Below are 20,341 nucleotides of genomic sequence, written 5' to 3' on the forward strand. Positions count from 1 at the left end.
AATTTGTATCATTTCTTCCTTAAGTGTTGGTAGAATTCATCAGTAAACCCATCTGGACCTGGTGCTTTCTAGTTGGGAAGCTTATTAATTATCAATTTAATAGCTTTAGGCCTATTCAGATGGTTTGTTTCTTGTGTGGGTTTTGGCGGATTGTATCTTTGAAGTAATTGGTCTGTTTCATCTGTATTTCCAAATTTGTGGACAGAGTTGTTCATAGATTTCCTTTATTATCCTTTTAACATCCATGGGATCTGTAGTGATGTCTTCTCTTTGTATTTCTGATATTAGTAGTTTGTATTCTCTTTCTTTTTTTCTTACTTAGTTTACCTAGAGGCCCACTGATTTCATTAATCTTTTCAAAGAACCAGCTTTTGGTTTCATTGATTTTTCTCCATCAATTTTCTGTTTTCAATTTCATTGATTTGTGCTCTAATTTTGTGTTATTTCTTCTACTTACTTTGGATTTAATTTGCTCTTCATTTTTTAGTTTCCTAAGGTATATACTTAGGTTATTGATTTTAGACTGTCTTTTCTAAAACATGCATTCACTGCTATAAATTGTCCTCAAGCACTGTTTTTGCTACATCATAAATTTTAAAAAGTTATGTTTTCATTTTTATTTAGTCCAAATTATTTTTAACATTTTCTTGAGATTTCTTCATTGCCCTGTATGTGTTAATTAGGAGTATGTAATGTCCAAGTATTGTATTTTGGAATTTTCCAGCTATCTTTCTGTTTTACTGATTTCTAGTTTAATTCCATTGTGGTCTGAGAGGAGACATTGCATGATTTCCATTCTTTTTAAATTATTGTGTGTTTTGTGGCCTGGAATGTGGTCTATCTTAGTGAATTTTATTCTATTTTTTGAAGATTTCACTTATTTTTTTTTAGAAAGAGAGGAAGGGCAGGGGAAAGAGAGGGAGAGAAACATCAGTTTATGAGAGAAACATCGATCGGTCGCCTCCTGCACACCCCCAACTAGGGACTGGCATGTGCCCTGACCGGGAATTAGACGGACGACATTTCAGCTTGTAGGACAATGCCCAACCCACTGAGCCACACCAGTCAGGGGTCTGGGTGAATTTTCTTGTGAGACTAAGAAGAATGTGTATTCTGCTGTTTTGGGATGGAGTAGTCTGTAGATGTCCATTAAAATCTAGTTGATTGATTGTACTGTTGAGTTCTATATATCCTAACTGATTTTCTGCTTGTTGCATCTGCTAAAGTGATTTTTTAAAGTTTCACAATTAGCAACATCAGAATTCAGGTTAAAACCAGATTTCTTGATTATCATAAAATGTTCTTTTGCCAGTGTTATTTCCCCCATAAAACCCCTTTACTAGTTTTTACCATATTTCCCATAACTCCCAATTAGAGCAGCTCAACAAGTAATGCATTATTACAGTTTAGCCAAGGTAGCATGAAAAGTGAAAAATGAATGTGCCTCTTCTCACTGGGGAGAGTATATCTGCTTGCATTTGCTTTACTCAGTTTTGTTTGTACAGAAATGTGGTGGAATTATTTATTTTCTCTGTAAACCTTTCTGTGAGGATGAATAGGAATTATTCTGTAATCTTCCCTGTAACAAGCTTTACACTTTAGGGAGTTGGCGGAGGACCTCAAGGGCTCTTTTTCCCTGTGCTGCCAAAGCTCGCCCTTCTCTTAACGGCACCATATTCTGAGATCATGATGGAATCTCAGTATCCAAAGCCTGTGGATTGTACTCCGAAAGCAAGAGAGTAGCGTGGTTATTAATAATGGCATTTAAAAGTGCTTGCTTCTTAAACTGTTCCTTCCTGTGTCCTCAGGTGTAGCAGGTGACCGACTTACTTACTTGGTCAACATCACCATCCATTTGGTGACAGCCCATTAGAGCCAGAATGATGCCTCGGGTTCCACCAGCAGCACCTCTGGGTTCAATCTTGCTGCTCACCTCTGACGCTGGTCCTTAAAATGTGTTTGTCATATCAGGCATTTGGGTACTTTGCTTCATCTTCCTTCGTTTTGCTCAAGGTTCAGTTGCACAAACTTCAACTTGTAGGTCCTTTCTTCAGTTCCTTTTTTCTTCTTCCTCTTTTTCCGTAATTCTTGGTACTTTAATTGCTCCTTTATTTGGATACCAAATAGCTCTTTGGGGTACTAAGAGTTTATTTCTTGACTGTCATTTTGTTCTCTAAACATCATACCTTATCCAAGACTTGAAAGACCATCAAAGACGCTGCTTGGTGAAGTAGGAAATTATGTAAATATGCTAATATGTAATTTGCTTTGAATTTCTTAGGAGAAATGTTGGAAACCTGGGGTGATGGTGTCTGATATGGGTAGTAACACAAGGAAAACCAAATAAACTCTTAAGAGTTAAAGTATGTGCAGATTATTCATTTTCTAAAACAAGTTTCTCACAAGAGAAGCAAACTACTGGTAACTAGTGAGGAGGCTCGAGTAAGCAGCCTCTTAGAAAGCTTAAGATAATAAAAAATTAAGAGAGAGAAAAATTTTTCAAAAATTGAGGAAATGTATTACAGAACTAAGAGACCTGAATGGCTAGGAATCTAAAGGAAACTTCCTAAGCAAGAGTTGAAGAGTTAGCTCAAGTTTAGCTCTAGTTAAATCACTCGGGTGTGAACTAGTCTGCACATTCTGTTAATCTGATCAGTTATATACACTACAGGATCCTTTAGGTCTATAAGGCTTATGTGTGTCCTGAAGAGTAACCCTGCCTCCCAACACGTAACCTCTCTCCCTGACCGGAGGTGAACTTTCTCTGGGAGCCTATTTCTAATAATACTCCCCTCCCAAATTTGTTTCTATTTTAATTCATATTTATCCATCTCTGCTATCATTTTTCCAGTTTATTTTTCAAAGAGAATTTTGTTTGAGCAAGAGTAATAGTTATAGTAAATATGTACATTTTTACTTCAATTTTACGTACTGTATAATTATGCTATATTTACCCGGAGAGGCTAACCTTTAGCTACCTGGTGCTCCATCACCACAAATTTCATGCTGCAAAGAAAATGTTTTAAGTTTTCAGGGCAGAGTGTTCTTATTTGCTCAGCCCACCCAGAGTGACCAAAATGAAAAACTGAGGTTTACTATTTTTATTCTTAGTACATAATTTAAACAGACTATGTACTTATCACAACAAGCCTTTTTTAGAGACTGTTAATATAGTAGCTGATATTTGGAAATTTGTCTTGGGAGTTTTTAACTCATCTTTTCTCTTAATTTTTAGTGACAGTGACAATTCATGTTTGTTTTAGAAAGTGTTAAACCTGGAGGCAAAAGAATTTAAGTCATCCATATCTGCCACGTGTTAACATTTTGCATTGCCTTCCCAGCATGCGCATGCTTACCTGTTCCGCTTGTTAAGAAAACAGGATAAATAGGGTCACGCACATATTTTTTGTACACATGACCCTGTCATGAAGTCGTCACTCTCCGCCAAACATGGCAAAGAAGCATTTCACCGTTCCTCGTGTCTGTCACCGCAGTTCACTTCAGTGGTCTGCAAGTTTGGGACACAGTCGTTCCCAGTTTTTCAGTGTTTTTAACAGTGTCAGGACTCAGAGCTCCGACTTGGTCACATTCTTAGGGCGCTTATAAAATACTAGGAATGTATGTTACAGCAGCTCTGGAGAGCAGCTTTAAACACTCTCTCGGTTTCAGTGTAAAGGTATGAAGGGTTTATTTCCTGTTGTTGTAGAAGGTGTGAATGGCTTTTCTGAAATTAAATAATTATTTCTGTTTCACTATGATGATAGTACGTGACCTTCAGGTCATTCCCTGTAACTTGCACTGTGAGGGGTTTCAGGAGTGTGGATGGAACAGTAACAACTTCACGTCCTGAAGGAAAGAACTAGGTTGGCGGGTGTTGCTTCATGGAAGACCCAACAGAGCAACTGTAGAAAGCGGAGGTTGCGGGCACGGACGGGGCTTTCTAATCTGTCGTTCAACCTTCCTCTCTGAGCTTTACAAAAAGTCCTATTTCTAGGACGTTTTGAATGCAGCCTGTATTAGGCAGAGGAAAAAGTACAGAGTGACCTTTCAAGATATTTTAAATGTAAGAATCTATCATTAGAAAATACTGTTTGAGTTCATGATACCATTTCACTGTTAAAGCACCCATCTAAATTAGTGGAATTATTCTACCTTGCACTCCCTTTTTAATTCTTTTTGAAAAGGGCACACATTTTAAGTTTGACTAGGTGAAAGTCATGTTTAGCTATGTAATTGAATAAAATGTGTGAGCTGATGACATTATTACATCATTGATACCATGTTGTAGTCAGTTGCAGTTGTCTACAGACTTAAGTTATGGACCAAGAGCAACTATCTGCTTTTCTTTCTTTTGACTTAGGTTTCCTACCTAAGAAACAAGATGTTGAGGTTTTATGAGGTACTTGACTTTCGGCTTCTCCCAGTTTGACACTTGCTTATTTCCGTGTGGTGGTGTGTAGGGACCTGAAGGCCATTGGCCCCTCGGGATGCATCTCCCTGACAAATCTCTGTTAGCCTAGTTCTCACTTAATCAGGTATTTCTCTAAGCCAGCAGTTTTTAATCTTTTCATCTCATGTCACACATAAAGTAATTACTAACATTCTGTGGCACACCAAAAAATATATATTTTTGCCCATCTGACAAAAAAATAGGTATAATTTTGATTCATTCACACCAGATGGCTATTGGCATTTTAAAAAAAAAATTTTGAGACTCTAAGGGAGAAGAGGTCAGTGGCCCTGACTGAATAGTTAGGTATTACGTGTTATAAAAATTCAACACTAGTTGAAAATTGCTGCTCTAAGCTAATTTCGCTTGACTTTATAAATGGGTAATTAAATTGATCCTTATGAGGGAGTCACTCGAGTTGGCAGGTACATAGCAAGCCCACTGAGGACGCTGGTGGGTGTTCACGCTGCAGCAGCCACTGCAGCAGCCACTGCAGACGGGGGCAGGCTCAACGTGGGGCCACCTGGAGGCTGCATGTGTTGAGCACCTTCAACATCAGGAGCCACGTGACCCCTTCGGTTCCTGTGACTGAATATGAATGTACATTATTTTTTCGTAATAACCTCTGTGCTGTAGAAATGTCTTAATATTGGGACCCTCTGAAGGGTTTAAAATAGGAGAGTAAAATTTTAGAAAGACTGCTGTGGATAATTGGGGTGGGGGTTAACAAAGAGATTATTGTAGTCCAGGGAAATAGGGTGGTGGCTGGAAGTAGGGTCAGGTTAGTGGGGATGTGAGTAAAGTCAGGAGGGAGGGTAATAGCTGGAGTAAGGTTCCAAGCGAAATGAGAAAAACCTCCTCCAAAGGTGGGGTGGTCTTCCCAAATGGTTATTATGCATGTCCCACTGAGGGTATGGTAGGTAAGTGAAGTAGAAAACTAAGCTGCGTACCTCTTATTATGGGCCTTACTGGAACACGGCATTTTTGACCAGTAGAGGTTTGTTTTATTTCTATACTGCATTTCACATGTACTTTGGGCTTTTGTTTTCATAACAGCTTTATTGAGGTATAATCACTTACCATAAATATCACCTTGTAAAGAGGACAATTCACTGGTTTTTAGTGTATTTACAGAGTTCTGTAACCATCACCACAGTCTAATTTTAGAACATTTACATCACACCCCCCCCAAAAGAAACCCATTGCCCTTCACTCCCTATTTGCCTCTACCCCCCAGGCGCTGGTGACCACTAACCTACTTCCTGTCTCTGTGGATTTGCCTGTCTGCACATGTCACATACATGGAATCATACAACCTCTGATCTTCTGAAACTGGCTTCCTTCATTTAGCGTAATGTTGTCAGGGTTTGTTTGTGTGGAAGCATGTGTCACCACTTCACTCCTTTTTATTACCAAATATTTTTTATTTATAGATACGCCAAATTTTGTTTATCCATTCACCAGTCAATGTGCATTGGGATTGTTTCCACTTTTTGGCCATTATGAATAATGCTGCGGTGCACGTTTTCATACAAGTTTTTGTGTGGACTCGTGTTTTCATTTTTCTTGGGTCTGTACCTAGGAATGACACATTCATTCTTGAGCCTCTTCCAGCAGTTGAATATTTCTGGTGAAAGTGGATCTTCACTGAAAATCAGCTTCCAACGGCAGACAGGTGTATGTTCTGTGATCATTCAGTGGGTTGTTAGGCGGTTCAAAGACACAGATCAACTACCGTGTGTGTGTGTGTGTGTGTGTGTGTGTGTGTGTGTGTGTGTGTGACTGCAGTTGGCTACTTGATCTCAGGGTGTGCCTGTAGGGTATTTACATTGTGGTTCTGGGAACTGGAGACCTCGGGACTGTGGCGATAAACGTTTACTCCCACCCACATTTCACTTACTGTCCTAAGGAAAATAGCATTTCCTCAGGCAGACTCCTGCGCTATTTGCTCTAAACCAGCCACATTAGCTTTGCTCTGATGTTCACTGACTTCTCTAGGAGACCTTATCACAATTGTTTGTTAACCTGTTACTGTAGATTGTTCCCATGTGAGGACGTGGACATCATGAGAGAAAGGAATTTGCTCCGTCTCTGAACGGGGCCTGTCATGTATTAAGGAAATGGCCACAGCTGAAGGGTCCAGTTGCTTTCCTGCTCCTGAGATGCTGGTACCTGTTAGAGCCAGTGTTTTCCTGGGGACAGTATCGGATAGCTCTTGATTTCACCTCCACCGCCGGAAACCAACAAAACATTACAAGAAAGCATCATTCTTACTTAACCTCTCACTTCTTCTGCCTTTTACAGCTGTTGTCCTCTGCCCTGCACCGCTCTTTGCAGAGAGGCATTGGCTGGTAGACTGGGGTTGTTGACTGCTGTGAGGACCAGCATGGGATCACTGGGCACCATCTGCACACAGTAGGTCTGGTATCTCCTGGCGCTATATCGTAAGTATAATTTCCATCAACAGAAGCCTGACAGCCTCCCAGTTGTCCTGCAACTTCTCTGCTGGCTTCTCTTTCCAGTTAAAACATTCATTTCATAAATGCCTCAGCAATGAGAATTTCTATTTCATTATCAGAAAAGGGTTAGATTTCAAGCTGTGTCAGGTAAGAGGATGCTTCCTCACTCGCTGGATTGTTGTCTTACGTGCCAGCAAGAGAAATAGTGGTGACATCAAAACAATGAACTTCATTCCATTTCTGCTAAGAGATAGCAGTCTGTAACTGTGTCAGTGACGTACTCAGGAAAGTTTGTGGCACCAGAAATCTTCAAAGAAATATCAGTCAGCTCTGCCCCTGTTTGGCAGTGTTACTACAACTATTATTAGCAGTGTTATTCTGCTTTATAGTTAATTACTTAAACCAAGGTGGAAGCGGCCTGGTAGTTGTACCTATTCTGTCCCCATGAAGAGGAAGGAGGTTTTCTCTTTAGTGATTGACATTATGCAAGTCAATTCACTGTCTGTGCTAATTTGAATTTAATTTCAGTGATAATTTTATTCTTGAAAATAAAGGTAGCAGTTGCATTTTTAATACAAAATATTTTTCTCTTTTTTCTCTACATATATGAGCACCTTATGACTGGGGCTCATTTGACTCTTATGGTAGCTATTCTTTTTCATGGTTACTTGTTAGTGCGGTGTTTGCCTAAAAAGACTTCAAGTGTAAGATGGACCCCAGGGCCATGTAATCCCAACTTAATTAAAAATAAGTCTTTATGAATATTGAGTCACTGTTCAGCAGAGCATTCTGTAGGGTTATTTGTTTTCTGTAAAATTCAAAATAATTCTAAGAATGTTCCTTGGCTTCTGATGCCTGTATTGGGCTGACACTGTTACTGAACAGCCACATGGGGTTCTGCTGCCCGGTGCCCATAGATTCCAGTGGCAGAGGTTTGGTGGGAAAGGAAAGAGTTGTTTTCTTAAAGGCTATACAATTTGGAAGAATCATAGGCTTCTGCCTCAAAAGCCATTCCCTTTAAAATACCCAAAGGCAAATAACCCCTCCACCTCTTGCCAGCTCTGTTCAAGAATGTGCCCGGAATTTCTTCCCCCATTAAAAATACCGTCCTTTGGGATACGCAGTAGCCGCAGCATGATTACCCAGGCAGCCTGGCTGGTTCCTGGTCACAGCCTGGCTTCAGGCACCTCTCGGTCTGCAGTGCCTGCTGGCCTCGGAACACTATGGCCCCCAAACCCTGGCTAGGCTAGTGAGGAGGAAGGAAGGAGAGTAAGCTTTCACATGTGCTCCATTTTAAATCTTTCACCCTCAAATCCCGTGCTCTGTGGGAATGTCCAGTTTGTTAGGCAATTAGGGATAATGCCCACCATGCACATCAGTCCCACACTGTGCCCTTGCCTTTCCTCCCACAGCCATGATCTGGAAGCAAGTAGGAGGGTTTTCTAGCTGCCCAAGGCAGGGCGTCGCCTTGTTTCATGTGTGTTGTGATCTTTCCATCCCTGTGCAGGTTCCGTGCAAACTGTCATGAGCTGCGTTAGTTGTTTACTTTTCCCTGGGGACGTGGAAACCTGTCAAGCCCTAGCTCTGGTTTCAGTGTCGGGCTGCCTTCTGCACTTCCCAGCCCCTCTCAGTGCCCCCTCCCTTCTCAGGGAAGGCAGGCAGCTGCTGCTTCAATCTTCAGTCCAAGCCTCGGGGCCTGTAACTCTTCCCTTCTCTGGGGAACTGCAGCCTCTCTGTTGGATGGGGTTGCCCTGCTCCTCAGCAGTCTGACCAGATCCCTCTGCTACAATACCAGGAGTAACAACTATTTCTCAATGTTTGACCCCCGTGGTCTCTCCCCCTTTGCCTGGTTGTCTTTCCCATTGAAGCCAGGTAAAGAAAAGAATTCATTTATTCAACAAATACTGAAGAATTTCTGTGTGTTGAACACTTTTTTCAGTTTTGCAAAGAGGGCAGTGAACAAGACAAAACCCTTGCTTTCATGGAGCTTTTAAAACAACACCCATGTATCTTCAGCAAACAAGTGGGAGGAGGCAGGTACAGAGAACGCAGCTCAAGGGTCATGGGGGAAAACCCCTTGAAGATGGCAGCCCAGGAGCAAGATGAAAAGGTTATTGGAACCTGATTTAGAAAATAACCTTATGTTCTAGTTTAATCATTGCAAAAATATAGAAGCTTATTAAAACGACAAACAGAAAGATGCCAGGTCATTATAATTGTGTCTTAGAAAAGAAAGAGGGGTTACTTTTTAAGTATACCATTTTAATACATTTTTTTCAGGTGTACAACTTCTGCCCAAATTCTGCCTCTGACATCCCCTCCCAGCCTCTTTGTCAGAGTCTGATACATCATTCCTGTTTCTCTGCACAGACAAGCAACTATGAATGTGAACTCATATTTGCCCCCTTCGTAAAGATAACAAACTATCCTTCTCTGCAATATATGTTTTTTTCTCCTAGCGTAGTATAGGAGATTTAAACACATCAGTACCAAGAAAGCTCCTTGTTCTTTTTCATTTTTCCTCAGTGGTTACAGAGTAGTCCATTGTATGGATGTCCCACAATTTGAATGGTGACTTATTGACAGACACTTGGTTTGTGACCAATCCTTGCTCTTCAGCAGTGCTGCAGTAAATGACTTTCTGCGCAGGTTATTCTGCACGTGTGCAACAATACTGTGTGCGCAAATGATATCTACCAGTTTATACAGTTGGCAAAGTAGAACTGCTCATCATAAAGCATGCGTATAATTTTGATAGATATTGTCAAATTGCCTCCCACAGAGGGTTTTTCTTATTCGTACCACTGCTAGGAACTTGTGAGGTAAACTGTCACCAGGGCCTGGAATTTTTGCTCATTCATTGGGCTGAATGGTGTCTCAGGATAGTTTCAGTACAGGAATATTGTTTGTTCAGAACTTTCAGTGTGTTTTTTTCAAAGGAATAAAGTGCTCAGAAAGCTAAACAGGACTAGAATTCAGCTGTTTTTATTATATAAGGCGACTATTGAAGGCCATCCTAAGTCTTCTGTTAGGTAATGTAAATAATCCTTGTTCAGGCTCAAAGTGCTACATTTTAAATACTGAAAACACACAGGATAAAAGTGTCTCTCAGGCTCCTGATGGACCTAGGCAACCCGCTAAGAGTAAGTCCTTTCTCCTGTAGTTTGGTGCTGTATTATGTAGCTGACCGAAGTAGGACAATGTACAGATGAGTTACCACAGCAGGCCTAGACTGCCGTCCTTACACCCACCTGCTCGTAGGGCCGGCCTCGGCCGACCTCTGGGAATGTAGCTTTGAGGAGGGTTTCCATCATGATGTCGTTGTGCCTGACCTGTCTGTGCAAACCATGATGGTATATGGGGAATACTTGCTTGCGTTCTGGGAGGAATTTTGGGGACATGCCCAGCAGCAGGTGTCTGTATGAGTAACCCCAATAAAAACCCTGGGCACTGAGTCACTAATGAGCTTCCCTGGCAGACAGCATCTCGCAGGTGTTGTCACACTCACTGCCGGGGAACTGAGTCCGACCTGTGTCAGACGCCCCTGGGAAAGGAGCCTTGAAAACTTGCTGCTGGTCACCTATGAAGTTTGCTCCTTGTGCCCTTTTCCTTGGCTGATTTTACTGTGTATCCTTTTGTTGTAGCAAATCATAGAGGTGAAGAAAGTGAATACTAGGTCCTGTGAGTCCTCCTAGTGAATCACTGAACTGGAAGTGGTTTCAGAAACTCAGCACAATCAGCTTTGCAAAGATTTTAATACTCGGTCTGTCTGCAGTATTAGTGGTGAGTGACACAAATATTTTTCGCATGCAATTAACTGACCCTTGGCATTATATCTTGACTTGCAGTCTGCGTTCTATTGTGTAACGTGTAATCTGTGAGATTTCTGAACAGGGATTTAACATTTATGCCTACAAATGGAGGCAGCAAGAAGGCTGCCAGGCACGGAGTGGTTTTAGGGTTAGTGATGAATCCGCAGCTGGTCCTTGGGTCCTCCCAATGTCCGTATTTAGGCTTAAAAGTTTCTGGCTTTAATTTTCTATAATGTGATTATTAGCTAAATGGTTCATTCAAATTCCTTTGGATTCACAGCCACCGGATTTTAGTTAGGCAGCCTGATGTCTAACTATGCTCTGATTCCAAAGCTCACCCACAAAGCAGTGATCCCAGAAACCTCACTGCGGACAGCAGGGCTTTGTCTAGATGGGAAGTAAGCCCAAAGATTTTGAAATAAATTTTTATTTCATATAATTTTGTATTAGCCGCTCATCTGAAATTTGTAAATACTCAAATAGAAAACTGACAAATGTGTTAAACATAAAGATTAGTTTAAGTTGCTTTTGCTAAAGAATTAGATGGTGTCTAAAGGGAAGCATTCATATTTATGTGGTTTAAAGTGTTAAACGTAGACCAGAGTGGTGTTCTTCATGCTCACAGTTGACTGGTATATTTTTATGATAATAAATAAGATTGCCACTGTGGCAGCTGCTGTGCTTTACATACGTACCTCACTTAGTTTTCATAGCGACTCAGTGAGGTCGCTACTGTTAACTCCAGTTTGAGACACAGGGTTTAACTGACTTGCCCAAAGTTAAATGATTGGCTAGCATGATGCAGAACTAGAATTTGAATTCAGCTCGTCTTTCTTCAGAGGCTGAGTTCTTAAGTCACTCTGCTTTCCAAGGTCACATGGTTACTGGTACTTGCATACTGTTCCTTCTGCCTTAAATGACCCCACCCCAACTTGGCCCACCGCATTTTACCCTGCAGATGTGAATCGAGAGGGCTTTTCTTCCAGGAAGGCTTCTGGGACCTTCTCAGACTGGAGGGTGTGCCTTGGCAGTGGGTTTCCATAAAGCCATTGACTTCTAATTATCCAGACACTTTTTCCTTGTGTTACAGCTATTCCCCCAACTAGACTTCAAGCTCTGTGAAGGCAGGGATGAGGTCTGCCTGGTTCACCTGGCCATGACGGACATTCAGATATCTAAGCAAAGGTTAAGTAAGGTTTCAGAAGAAGAGACAGAATTAGTGGCAGTTTGGCGCTCAGAGTACAAAAAGGCAGGCAACTGCTGTCTGTCACAGATGAGGCTTGGCTCCCATGTAAGTGTCAGGAAGCTTCAGTTATAGCATGGGGACAGGCATTCTGTTATTAACTTGCATTAAGCAGGTTGTCAGCAACAGACTGATGAACTTGAATCCCAAGCTTTCTGCTGACAGTTTCATTTCCCAAGACTGAACTCCACTTTGGAAATTTGAAGAACAAAGCTTTGTGTCCCCAGCCACATCCATGAGCCTCAGCATTCCATCAGGCTGAAGCAGTTCTGCTTATCGTCTGTGAGCCCAACCTGGGGGAACTGTCTTTAGACAGGATTAAGGACTTTAAAATGTTCTGGAGGAAAATCGACCCCCGTACTGCTTGCCAGTAGTAATAGGAATCAACAATAAACCAGTTGTAAATAATGAGAATACACCTTTCTTAAAGCTATTACAGAGTTTGATGGATTTCAGGAACTTTTTAGACATGGACAGCATTTTTTCCCCATCTAGCATGCCTTTCAAAAAATATATATTTTGAAGATGATCATTTTGACATATGTTTAAGATGAAAATCTTTGATAAGTAAACTTATCTACATAGCTGTCATGGACAAAGTAAAATTTTTATCGTCTTTTAAAAATACTTATTTTTTAATTATACTCAACATATAATATTAATTTCAGGTATACAACATAGTGATTAGACATGTGTATAACTTATAGCTTGTTCACCCTGATAAATCCAGTACCCATCTAACACCAAACATTGTCATCACAATATCAGTGACTGTATTTCCTATGCCGCACTTTACATCCCCATGACTATTTTATGACTTCCAATTTGAACTTCTTAATCCCTTCTCCTTTCTCATAAACCCCCCTCCCATCTGGCAACCATCAGTTTGCTCTCTGTGTCTATGAGTGTGTTCCAGTTTTGTTTGTCCATTAATTTCCTTTTAGATTCCACATATAAACGAAATCATATGTTATTTGTCTTTCTCTGTCCGACTTCATTTAGCCCTGTAGGTCCATTCATGTTGTTGAAAGAATTTGATCTTTTTTCTGGCTGGGTCATATTCCATTGTATATGTGTACCAGTTTTTCTTTATCCATTCATCTGATTGCTTTAATATCTTGACTGTTATAAATAATGCTGCAATGAATATATTGGTACATGTCTTTTTGATTTAGTGTTTTGGGTTTCTTTAGAGGAAGAGCGAGAAGCAGAATTGCTGGTTCCTTCTTTGTCTCTTGTTATATAGAGCCTTTGTTTGAAAGCCTATTTTGTCTGGTATAAGTACTACTACATAGCATTTTTGTTTTTATTTCCATTTTCATGAAATATCATTTTCCATTTCTTTATTTTCAGTCTGTGTGTATCTTTCAATCTGAAGTGAGTCTGTTGTAGACAGCACATGTAAGGGTCTTGTTTTGTTTTTCATTCAGCCATGTATGTTTTGATTGGAGCATTCATTCCATTTGCATTTAAGTAATTGCTAATAGTATATATTTATTGCCAATTTATTCATATTTTTTAAAGATTTCATTTGTTTCTTTTGTTAGAGATAGGGAAAAGAAGGGAGAAAGAGAGGGGGAGAAACACGATGTGCGAGAGAAACAGTGATTGGTAGCCTCTCTCACGCCCCCAAGTGGGGACATGGCCTGCAACCCAGGCATATGCTCTGACTGGGAATTGAACAAGCAACCTTTCGGTCTACAGGCCAGCACTCAATCCACAGAGTCCTACCAGCCAGGACTTATTATTCATATTTTTAACTTTATTTTTTTCATCTTAAGGAGATCCTTTAACATTTCTTATAATACTGGTTTGGTGGTAAGGAACTCATTTGACATTTTTTTGTCTGGGAAGACTTTGTTCCTTAATTTTAAATGATATCTTTGCTGGGTAGAGTAATACTGGTTGTAGGTCCTTGCTTTTAATCACTTTGAATATATCTTGTCAATCCCTTCTGGCCTGCAAAGATTCTGAGAAATCAGTTGACCGTCTTAGGGGAGCTCCCTAGAAGGAAACTATTTTTCTCTTGCTGCTTTTAATATTTTCTCTTGTATGGGCCTCCTTGGGTGTATCTTCTTTGGGATTCTCTGCTTCTAAGACTTGTATGTCTGTTTCTATCAGCAGGTTAGGGAAGTTTTCCATCATTATTTTTTCAGGTAGGTTTTTAATTTATTGCTCTCTCTTCTCCCTCTGACACCATCATGATGTAAGTGTTGGTACACTTGAAATTGTCCCAGAGGCTCCTTATACTATCCTCATTTTTTCTATTTCTTTTTCTTTTTGCTATTCTTATTGGGTGTTTCTGCCTCCTTATCTTCCAAATCACTGGTTTGATCCTCTGCTTCATCTATTTTACTATTGGTTCCCTATAATGTAGTCTTCATTGCAGTTATTATAGTCTTTATTTTCCACTGGTTCTTTTTATGTTTCTATTTCCAGTTTTATGTGTCCTGGTGGGCCAGACGGGCCATTTGTATGGAAAAACCACTGGAAATGCTCTGGGTAGGTCCACAGGTTGAGTGGGGCAGGATAGCAAGTAATCTACAGTGTGGGGTGAACAGTGTTAGCTGGGTTGATGGAGACTCAGATATGGTGCCCACCTGCTGGCTTTGCGGGGAGAGGGCTCAACAAAGGAACAGTGGTCTCTGCTAGTACTTCTGTTTGAAAGAAAGCCTCCCCTCCAGCCCTCACCCCAAAACCAGATGATTCAGTTCCTCTGTGTTTGTCCCTAGAGCCCTTTGAGCTGCTGTCCCAGTTCTAGAGCTCAGAGCAAGTAAGTCCAGGCATGGGCCCTTTAAGAGGAGCACCTGAGACTCCAGAAGGTTTCTGTCTCAGTAAACCACAATCTCCATTAGTTTTCACAACTGGAAGTTTTGCGGACTTCTCTTTCCAGCACTGGATGCTGGGCTAGGGAGTCTAGTATAGGGCTGGGACCCCTCGCTTCTCTGGGGGTGCCTCCACAGCTAAGACATCCCTCCTGATTTTTAACTGCCACACGTGGGTGTGGGACCAGCCTATTCTGTATCTCTGCTTCTCCTACCATTGCACCTGCTACTAGTCTCCATGTGGTTCTTCTGTGTGTTCTTAGTTATAGGATTTCTGTTCAGTTAGACTTCAGGTGGTTCTCAGCGATGGCCATTCTGTAGTTTAGTTGTACTTTTGATGTGGTTGTGGGAAAAGGTGAGTACGGCATTTACCTACTCCACCCACCATCTTGACTGGAAGCCTCTGTCTGTCGGACCTTTAACAACAGTACTGAATAGATGTCAGGCTTACCGGAACCCTCGTGTTCGGATGAATATTATTTGGAAAGGGTAAGGAAAAAAATTCTAAATTACTTTGTATCCTTCAGTCTGTAAGCATTACCTAAACTTAGGAGTCGGGATTTTCCCATAAAGGTAAGGTAACATTTAGGCACATTCTTGGGTCTTGCTTTCTGTGTCTTTAGCAGGTCTGGGTAAAAACAAGGACAAGGAGGAATCTTCACTATCTGGAATGTGTGTGTGTGTTTGCTTTTGTTTAAAGTAATTTTCCTCCTTTGAATATTTAATGCATAGAAGTGACTAAGAGAAATAGTGGTGCCCCCAAATATAAGAGAAATAGCAATAACTGGTAGAGAACTTATATTGGAAGGCAAACCATTCTTTTACTCTAGAGTGTTTTATTCTATTTAGATTGTTGGCTTCTAGAGTGACTTACGCATGTGTGCTAACTTAAATTTAAAGATGAAAGTCAGCAAAATGACCTTATGCCAGCTGCAACATGTTTATATTTATTATGGTATTTGAGGATGACCCCCCTCAATTCTGAAGCTACTTATATGTGGTCATGAATTCTTTCTTGTTATTCCTCCCCCCCAAAAAAAAATTTAAAAGAGAGACAGAGAAAGATATAACAGGTTTTTTGGCCTGAATGTTGCCTACCAAATGAGTCAATCCTCTAGTCTGGAAAAAGTTCTTTGTTGACTATGAGGTCAGAAGTAGTGACTCAGTGGTATTTAAGAATATGTTATATTAACTGAATTTATGAGAGAGAACTGATTCTCATGGGAATGGCAGGTTACTGCTATGACACCATATAATTTTAATTCCATATATGTGTGTGTGTGTGTGTGTGTATGATTCATGTAATTATCTTTTGTCTTAAAGCTTTTCTTCAGAATTCAGTAAGCAAAATAATGTAACATATATTTCAGCTGAGAAGGATCTGTCCGTACCATGCACAGTGTAGGGCCTTTTGGATTTCCGTGACTTAAAGAGAACATGGGAAAGAACACTGTCAAGGTTATGCACGAAATCAACAGTCTAGTGCTCGGAGGAGGTCGTGCTTAACAAATGTCTGCTTTATGTCTGACTGTACCTGTGCCTGAGTCACCTTCCTCCTGCCAAACACAAATAGGTTTCTAGGCAACAGAAGTGATTCAGATGCTAAACACCTCACTACAGTGAAATGTCCATCTGTGGTGTTTCCAGGAAATGCCCCTCTTATAAGTCACTGGGGAGTAGGATAAAGATTCACGCAGGCACTGAAGGTATCAGATGAGTCGGAGCTGGTAACCATGTGTTAGAAGGTGGGGCTGGCCAATATTTGGAAGGAAGTTACATCACAGGGCATACACAGACTATAATCTGCATCAAAACTCTGGGGGGGGAAGTTGGATGGGGGAACAGTGGAATCCCTCTACAGAATGACTCACAGGGAAGGGAAATTAATTCATGGCCCTTTGGGGGAAAAATAGTACATCTCTAATTGTAAAAATAGACCAAGACCTCAGAAAATCACAACGGAGCATAGTGGCTAAGAACACAAACTCTGCATTTGCATTTCTAGGTTTCACTTCCTCATACCTCAAATGGTGGTGATAAGGGTACCTGCCTCATAAAGTGGTTGTGCATATTAACATGTTAATATCTGGGAAGCACCTGTCTGTTATCATAAGGTCTGGGGAAGTGCTATGCCCTCCACCCTCCAGACTACTCCCTAAGTGCTGGGGGCAGAACTGGGAAGGAAGGGAGGAAGACCCAAAGTTAGGTGAGAACTTTCTAATGATTTATCTCTTCTTTTATGATTTTGAGGGCTGCAATTACAGTCATTATGATTATAGCATCATTTAAGGAATCTCTCTAAAGGTTTTCAGCATTAGGTACTAGAGTTTATTTAAAAATGCTTAAAAAGCCCTGGTCAGTGGTATAAAATAAGTACATGACTGTTTTATTGAGCAGCTGTGAGGATTTCTTTATTGCCAAAATAATAGCCTAATGAGTTGTGGTTAGCTTTTGGATCTCTATAAAAGGTAAGAGGAAAACCTGTTTAACTCTAAAATGTTCTGACCTTCCTTGAAGCCACATGTATAGTGCTTCTCCAAATTTGGCATTGACGGTAGAATCCATGTTTTAAATGCAGTCTTCTAACTCGAATAACTTTCCATGAGTTTAGAATACCAATTTAGGAGAAATGCTTTTAAATTCGGTTTGTTTTATCAAGAAGCTAGAGTTTTCCTATTCATTTAAATTCTCAGTCTTTCATTGGAAATCTTTATTATACTTAATGTAAACTGTATTAATCATTATTCATAACGAACAAACAACTTATATATTCACAAACAGAAGAAGCCATAAAATAATGCTTTAGACTGCTAACATATGATCAGCTGCTTTTGTCATGCCTGGGATTAAAAATGGAATAGCCTGTTACCCAGAAAAAAATATCATGTGTAGGATTGCTAATCCATTACCAGAGAAGTTTATTCTTGTTTGATAGTATAAATTGTCAGTTTTAAACATTAATACTAGCAGAATGGATTAACTTTTTAAATCAAGATATTCAATTTCAAATTATTTGGGATATTTTTATTTCTTAATTTTTAATATTTCAGAAAAGATCTTTTTTAAACACCAAGTATTTTAAACATAGCTTATACTAATCTGTATCACATTATTTCCTAATTTTGAACCTGTATTCATATAATGGTCTATCAGTATAAGTATAATATTTATTCTTTTATGTCCTTTGTTGTTGACCTCTGAACTCACCTGGTAACTTTCTGTCATTTACCTTGCATCTAATTAGCCATCTCTTGTTCTAGGACATAGGACCTTTCACCGTCAACCTTATGAAATTCCTATTATTTTTAGTGTTAATGCCTTTTTTCCCCCTCTAATGAGCCTGAGATCCGGAGCTCTTCACGAAGATGTTATTTAGCTGGTTCGGCCCTGGTGGGAAAGGGCGTCACATCAGCGTCCACACCATAGTCCCTTCCTCCATTCAGATGCCTAAGTAGTGAATGGAACCTGATGGACAAAGCTTCTGGGAATTTATTTCCTTTTCCATGTGGCCTATGCTGACATTGTGGTTTCTGACCATGGGAAATAAAGAAAAAAGACCATGTTTTTTATAATTATAATATGCTAATGGCCAATCCTTTAACGAAGCCCTTTGAGAACTGGGAGAAAAGTAGGATAGAAGAAACCGAGGTCCAAGGAGCCTGCTCTGTCTTTTCCTTTATAAATTAAACTTATTGGGGTGACAATGGTTAATAAGATTATAGAGTTCAAGTGTACAATTCTGGTACATACATGGTGATGGAAGAAGATCTGACTTTGGGTGGTGGGCACACAGTGCAGCGTACAGGTGACGTTTCAGAAATTGCTTTAATTTTTATCAAGTGATAAGAGTCAGGGTTAGAACCTGGGTCTTAATAAACCCACGTGGAGCTGTTACCCATCAGTTCTCTACATGAAGCTAAATTAAAGTACCAAACATACTCATCTTTGGGGGACTGGACTTCTCACAGCACAGGACCAGTCTAGTCTTATGGCAGTGGTCTGAGCATTACAAGGCAACACCTAGAGCATCCGACGGTTGGTGTTCATCAGTGTTGCCTTACCCCTACTTCTTCTCTTTCTGTGAGAAGTGGGATTTTTTATTTGCCACCTTTAACTCTCTTTGGTGAGATCACTAACATATCTTTGCTTTCTTTTCATAGAATGATATGTGTGTACAAGGTGGGGTAAAAGTAGGTTTACAGTTTATATGGAAAATAATATAAGAATAGACTCTGTGCTTCATATATTCTAACTGTAAACCTGCTTTTGCCCCACTCTGTATATGTCTTAATATGGTAAAGTGTATTAGAAAATAGCAGGGGTGTATTAGTGAGAGCACCAAAGCCTAAGGTTGCTAAATTACCTACCTAGGATTAGTCAGGGCCTCTTTGTGGCCAAATAGAGATGAGGATTGAGGCCTGTTGACTTCTGATCTGGGGCCTTGCATCAAGGTCATTAGTCTTTAAACTTTTTGGCCATGGAACCCAGATTTCAGCTGAGATTTTGGGCAACCCCCCAAATTGAAAGCAAAGCAGAGCTTGACTAGTGGAAGTAAGGTGGAGGCCTGAAGACATGTCCAGGTGGTCTCCCCGAGATTCTGCCTTGTAGCAGACCTCTTTTCCACATGGCTCACAGCACAGGTGATGCGTGTGGCCCTTCTATCCCCTCGTGTCAAACTAACCCTGGCCTTGTTCTGCTTCTGGATATCTGCTATTGCGGAAATTATGTTAATTTTGTTGAGATGTAACAATGGCATTAAAGGTTTTTCTAAGAGAGCCTTTATCTTAAAGAGGCATACTGAAGTATTCACAGATGAAATTATGTGATCTCTGGGATTGCTTCCAAAAACTCCAGGTAGAAGGGAGATGAAAAAGATTTTCCATGATAAGTGTTGTACCTGATGAGGTTGTTCACTATACTATTCTCTCTACTTTCAGTATAAATCTCATGTTTGAGATTTTCTAAGTGTTTTTTTAAGTCAAAATAAGCAGTGGACTTTTGACCATCGGGAGCCATTTAAGGAAGTCAATAGAGCAGGCAATGGACTGGGAACAAAAGCAGGGAGGGAGGAGTGCTGCATTAAGTACCCCGTTGGTCTTTTCCCACAGCGATCGTGGTACCTCAGTTTCTCCTTGTGGAAAAATGTTCATGACTTGATCTCTTGTCAGTGAACTGTGTGCTATTACCCATTTTCTCTATCACATTCACTTTGTACTCCAGTAGTACAAAATACTAGAAGAGTCTGATACTCCTAGAATTATATTGGCTGGCTTTCTTTTTGTTAAAAAAAAAATAATGTTGCCCTTGCTGGATAGCTCAGTTGGTTGGAGTGTTGTCCTCATGCATCAAGGTTGTGGGTTTAATCCTGGTTGGGTACATACAGGAATCAACCAGTGAACACATAAAGAAATGGAACAGCAAGCCGTGGCTGGTGTAGCTCAGTGGATTGAGCACAGGCCTGTGAAGCAAAGGGTCGCCAGTTGGATTCCCAGTTAGGGCATATGCCTGGGTTGCAGGCCTGGTCCCCCAGTGGGAAACACATGAGAGGCAAC

The 20,341-nt window shown here is 40.5% G+C and overlaps 1 protein-coding gene across 5 annotated transcripts in view; it reads left to right on the forward strand.

Moving 5' to 3' along the window:
* SGMS2 (sphingomyelin synthase 2) overlaps positions 1–20,341 on the forward strand; it is an 82,170-nt gene that overhangs the window by 21,830 nt on the left and 39,999 nt on the right. For 4 of the 5 annotated variants that reach the window (XM_037126689.2, XM_053657032.1, XM_053657035.1 and 1 more), the window contains exons 2-3: positions 6,755–6,894; positions 10,554–10,692. The gene's annotated coding sequence lies outside the window, so the exon portion shown is untranslated. The remainder of the gene's footprint in view (positions 1–6,754; positions 6,895–10,553; positions 10,693–20,341) is intronic. The other variant, XM_053657033.1, reaches the window with a different exon arrangement.

This window comes from Artibeus jamaicensis, unplaced genomic scaffold, assembly GCF_021234435.1.
Source record: "Artibeus jamaicensis isolate MK-2021 breed Jamaican fruit bat unplaced genomic scaffold, CSHL_Jam_final scaffold_3222, whole genome shotgun sequence".
NCBI lineage: Eukaryota > Metazoa > Chordata > Mammalia > Chiroptera > Phyllostomidae > Artibeus > Artibeus jamaicensis.